The sequence below is a fragment of the Lepeophtheirus salmonis genome, chromosome 3, assembly GCF_016086655.4.
Source record: "Lepeophtheirus salmonis chromosome 3, UVic_Lsal_1.4, whole genome shotgun sequence".
In the NCBI taxonomy this organism is placed as follows: domain Eukaryota; kingdom Metazoa; phylum Arthropoda; class Copepoda; order Siphonostomatoida; family Caligidae; genus Lepeophtheirus; species Lepeophtheirus salmonis.
In genome coordinates this window covers 24,605,829-24,611,828 of record NC_052133.2, presented here as the reverse complement: position 1 = coordinate 24,611,828, position 6,000 = coordinate 24,605,829, and positions in this window count along the sequence as shown.

The following is a 6,000-nucleotide window of genomic DNA, read 5'->3' as shown; positions in this document are numbered from 1 at the left end:
TACTTATACATATGGCTCGTCAACATAAAAGCAAACTTGAATGATTTTTCTCAAAATTGAGTACATTTGTATTTTTCCAAGAATTATAGACAAATTTCTATCAAAACATTATTTTATTAATCCTTTGGAAGTTTCAGAAATCGTACTAATAGTAACCAAAATTGAACCTCACAATAAAATAATAAGAAAAGGCAATATCGGGGATAATATCAGACTTTTATATCAAATAAAGATACTAAACAATCCCTAAAATTCTTGGAAATCTTAACTCATCCCACAAATTTGAATAATATGCCTTCAATTGACTCCTTTATGTCTATGAAGATTTGGTCCGGATGTATATATGAAGTATAAAAAAATTGGTTTTTTTCTTTGCTTAATTTATGTTCAAAATTGTGTTTATGTTAGCACACCACGCATATTATGTATACCTATATATTCTTTTGGAAGTGAAGAAGTTAAAGATTAGAAAAGTCAATAAGGAAAAAAATAAAAATAAAGAAAAGAGCAAATAGTTTATAAAACATTATTGTACAGTACACACACCAGGGGGAACGTTTGAGAAGCTCAAACTGCCATTTAAATAACTTGTACATATATATAATATAAATATATGTACACACATTATACATATAGGAATTTTGCCAATTTCATTAAGTCATCACACGGTTTTCTTTTTTTTCTCATGCAATGAAAGGTCATAATAGCTTACGAAGTACCCATATATAATATATAAATACATTCTTATACTTATATCTATATATTATATAAAAAGGAACAAAATTAAGTCCTACAAAAGTTATATAAAGAACACCAAAGTTAAAATGCTCATACTATGTGGTGAGTTAACATAAAAAAAGTCTTAAACAAAATCATGAAAAGGAGAAAATTTCCAATTTATTTATGTACATCATAAATATATAGCCTCATACTTCATAGAAGTATTTCCTTCAAATATTGGCTTTGTATTCAAATTTAAGCGGGATAATTTGAGATATACAAGAAATTAGTAACTCTTTGGAACCTTCATTCGCCTTTATTGATCATAATTTGGCCACGATATTACCTTTTAACAATACAATTTAACAATATCTATTTATTTCAATGTTATATTGAACTTTTCCTAAATGAAGCGAAATTTGCAGCGTCTCCAAAGGAGTTATCAGAATAATTTCTTAGTAAAAATAACGATAATTACAGGAAGAGTACATATATAATACAGATTCCAATTTGAGAAAAATTATTCTACCTTGATTTTGTGTGAACAGGTAAAATATGTAATAGAAGTACTTATATCTATTAAATAAAGCCAAAGATATAAAAAAATATATTATTGTCAATAACACAAAAACTACAGTAATAACTCCAAAAATTTGAACGTTTTACATAGGTAGGTACGAGTGTCGTTTGAAATGTCCATGCAAAGTCCGAGTGATGGCACTACTGACGAGTATCGAGGTCTTGTTTAGTTAGTAGCACCTCTTGAAAGAACATACACCAACTTTGAGCCAGATCGGTCTATCTCTTTCTATTTGATATTCGTTTGAATGAGTAAGTGAATATGAGTAAGTATCATAGGTGATGCTCAACGTTCTGGACGCCCTGTTGAGGTTACGTCTCCAGAATCATTAATAAAATCCATGATATGGCGATGGATGACAGAAGAGTGAAGGTGTGTGAGATTGCTAGGATCAATATTAGGACAAGACCAAGCTATCTGCAAGATGGGTGCCGCGATTGATCACGCTTTACTAAAAACAAAATCGGATGAAGAGTTGCAAGGACGGTTTGCAGCTGTTCCGGAAAAATCCGCAAAACTTTAATTGTTGTTTGATCACTGTACATGAAAAATTGCACTCCTAAAAGCAAACAACAATAAAAACAATGGGCTATCAAGAGGGAATCTGCACAAAAAAACTCCAGTAGACTTCCTCGATTCAAACAAATAACAAACAGAAAGAAATAGACCGATCTGGATGAAAGTTGGTGTGTGTTCTTCCAAGAGATGCTACTAACTAAAAATAACTTCCAATCAAACCAGAAGTGTCATCTCTAGGTCTTTGCACGAACTTTTGAAACGACCCTAGTATATATAAATGCAAAAATTATTTGCTTGACAATCATTAAATTAGGCTTATGTTTTATGGTAGTACCAGAATGTAATATTGTTGACTGTTATATATAGAGTTATAGAAAATATGACTAGCCTGTAGGCTAAAAAAAAGAAAATGAAAATAATCTGGTAAACCTTACAATTTGAAGATTTTTTTTAAGGAGAGCAGCTTTGCTCTCATGACAATTCATTAAATTAGCTGCGAACAGCTATATGATGAAGGGAATAAACACTAATCCTACTCCTTATATATCAAGGGTACTTAGGCAGGAACTACTCCGATGGCGATTCTTCATTCTACCCCAAGTCCAAAAACGACTTAGAGTTATAAATTCTCAACAATTTATCCGTTTTATTCTCTGTTATTCGTGATCACAAGTAATTCATAATTAGATCTCCCCTTCTCAAAAGTTAAAGAATAATGATAAAAGCATTTGGAAAGAAATAAAACACTGTTCAGGTTGCAAGTATAAAAAGTATCACGCTCGTCTAGGATCATACTTTATACAACTTCAGTTATAAAATATTATTACTCTGAAAAGAAGTATAAAGAAAATGATATTCTCAAGAGATGTATAAAAAAAGAAACATTCCCTATATGTATTAAAATTACATCTGAGATGATGTAATAATGGATAATATGTGGTGTGTTAACATAAAAACAATCTTAAACAATCTTTTTTACTTTATGTATATTCGTACAAAAAGCAAATATTTGATAGTAACTAGAGTAGGTTTGCCTGTCGATGCCCGGACATTAAGAAATTAAAATTAATTAAGAACTCTTCTGCTTAATCTAAATTTTTAAAGAAATATTATCATGTTGGTATTATAAGTGTACTATTGTGCTATATTGGCAGAATAAGGCACACTTCCTTCATGTGATGAGGTAGTAGTTGCTTTATTCTGTGATAGACGCCAAACTCGCAGTCTTGTAGCCTCTTCCTGGAGCATCAAGGAACCTCCTTGATATCTAACAAACCACCCCGGCACTCTGATTGTACAGGTGAAGTACTGGGCCTGAAGGCAGTATTTCTAAGTACATAGGTCCCTTGGTAGGTTACATTCTTCGACCACGCTTACCTGAACATCAAAGAACCCGCTTCATATGCAAAATACATCCAGCCAACAGGTTGTAAAAGCAAAATGCTAAATAATACTTTTTAAATGCTGCCATGGCCCAAAGACCAAAAAAAACTGTCACCAGAAGCCATAAAAACCTACATAAAAAAATCAGCAAAATACATCCATTGGTTCGGCTGTGATGGAAGGACAAACACACACATACGCAGACATTCACATTAAATGAAAAAATAAACGAGTCCATTACAGGGGTTGTATTCAAATTTATAGGATGAATGAACATATTCAAGAATTTTAGAAATAGTTTAAAATCTTTATTTGATTTAAGATACGTATGTGCATATATTCCCCTTTGAAAGAAAACTAATCAATTTATCATTATTTTATGGGGATTATCAATTTCGGCTACCATAAGTGCAATTTGTGGCGCCTCAGAAAGATTAATAAAAATAATTTGTTGATAGAAATCGACGATAATTTGTCCTAGAGTACAAGTGAAATCCACAATCCATTATTGGATTCCAGCTTACTTTTGTATTGATGTGATAACTCTTTTGGATTCTTATCCTATTACCTGTCAGAAGGTGGTTAGATATATTCAAACACATTTTCAGCAATAATGATTGAATCATTTTTTTACTTTTGTAATCATCTATGTAAAATTGTAACTCTCAACAGACTATCAGATGATAGTTGAAACAAGACAAATAACGATATAACGAATGAACTTATATTATTTCTTACATGTATAGAGAAGATATTGAAATAACATGATTTTTTTAAAGGTACGAATCCTTCCTCTGTGTTGCATGGGTAGTTGCAAATAAAAAAATAACATCAAATAATTAATCTTTTTTTTTTAATCAAAAACTGTTTTTTCATTGCCTGGTCGATTATTTCTTTGGATGGATGAAAGATCAAAGGTAAATTAAATCTGTAATACATGCACAAACATCGAAATAATTATATCATTAATAATTGTAATAAATTCATTAATTTTTTTGTAGGTTTTTTGAAACTGAAAACCTAATAATTTAAAGGAAAATATTTATTTATAACTTCTAAAAAAGTCATACATTTTTGTACTGAGTGTTGGGTATATGTAGAAATTAAGGAAGAATATTTAAGAATTGATTTTGCATCTCCTGTCTTAGAAAGGATATGAAAGTAAAAAATAATTTAATATAACAGAACTTAGCATAATTTTTATTAGCCGTTGTAGATCAATACGAGTACAATGATGTACAATACATAAAAGTTTTGCTTGTGTCTTTTTTAGTAATAAAATGGCAAGCTGTACACATGTCCATGCAAAAAAAAAAATACATATATAAAACAACAAAATATAATCACCAATAAAAAGTAGACATACACAAAAAAATAAAAGTTTATTTAACAAACTGGTCAGTTTTCCATCATAAATAGGTATCCACGTATACATTTACAAAATATTTAATATTAAATTACTCCTTCTGCTATTTTGAAGGTATATATCTAGTATATATAGGTATGTAGTAAGTAGGTGTGTGCATTATGGTCCAAGTTTTGAAGTTTGAGGGCATCATTTTGATATCTCTTTTTTATCTATCTTTCTTTTTAGTGGATTTGTGTTGTATGTACAAACATCGCTATTATGCATTTAAAAGCTCAATTATATTCATAAATACTTGTTTTACATAGGCAATATGTATTTCATTCGTGTATTTCCACATTATTTTGATTTACACAGCTACATCTTCTGTATGTATACTAAAGTGGTTCTTATTTTTTATTTTGTTGAAATGTCCGGGTCACCAGATCAAAATTGAACAATGTTAAAGTTTCAAAAATTCTCAATTTTTTCATAAACAGTGACTTATTTTTCAATTATCGTGAAAACAGTTCACTTTTTTATGTTTTCTAATTTTTTCAAGACGACTTATTTTACTCTGTTACCTTGGTAATGTTTTGAAGCACCTATGGCCCATAAACATTCTATTGAACCATTGGATAATACAAAGGATACTAAATTATTTGGAGGTAAAGTAATTTTAAAGTTGTTAAGTAGTTGGTGCATGTATTAAGCGATCTTTACATTAGGCAATTTATGAGTAGGTTAGTTTACTAATAAAGGATTGAACAGGGTTTAATTTACAAGGGTTATTATAGTAAACTTTTTATTTGTGATATAAAAAAACATCAACAAAAAAATCAAAAAAATATAAATCATAAATTTGGTTAAGCTACATACTGATAGTTTATTGTAACGTAGCTATCTGTTGGCTGTTTACTGTTACTGATTATTTGATATCTTTGCAATTAGTTAGGTTGTCTTCAAAGCATGCGTAACTGTGAGAGTATCGCCGGACACAATATCTGTTCAAGAGTAATTCTGACGAACATAACTTTATTTTTATTAAATACAGGAGGCTACAAAAAAAAATATTTTGCGTTCTTGGTTTTTTTATTATTGTTCTGGAATCGATTAAGAACTGACTGTTACATTCGATTCAAATAGACAAACATAAGTTATGAATAACATTATTTATTTGAATTTTTAAATTATTTTATGTCCACATGATACCCCCCCCCCTCATGTGTCCGTGGAACAGACAGGCTCATACTATTCGCTATTATATATTATATTAGTCCTCAATTATTTCCATAGTACATCATTCGCCACAAAAATAAGTAAAATTTGAATTTGGAAGTTTAAGTCGAGTTTGTTCTACTTTTTCTATTTTTTTATAATCAAATTTAAGACGAATACATACTTGGAATTATGAATCAAATATCTTTACTTAAAATGAAGAATAGGTGTTTCC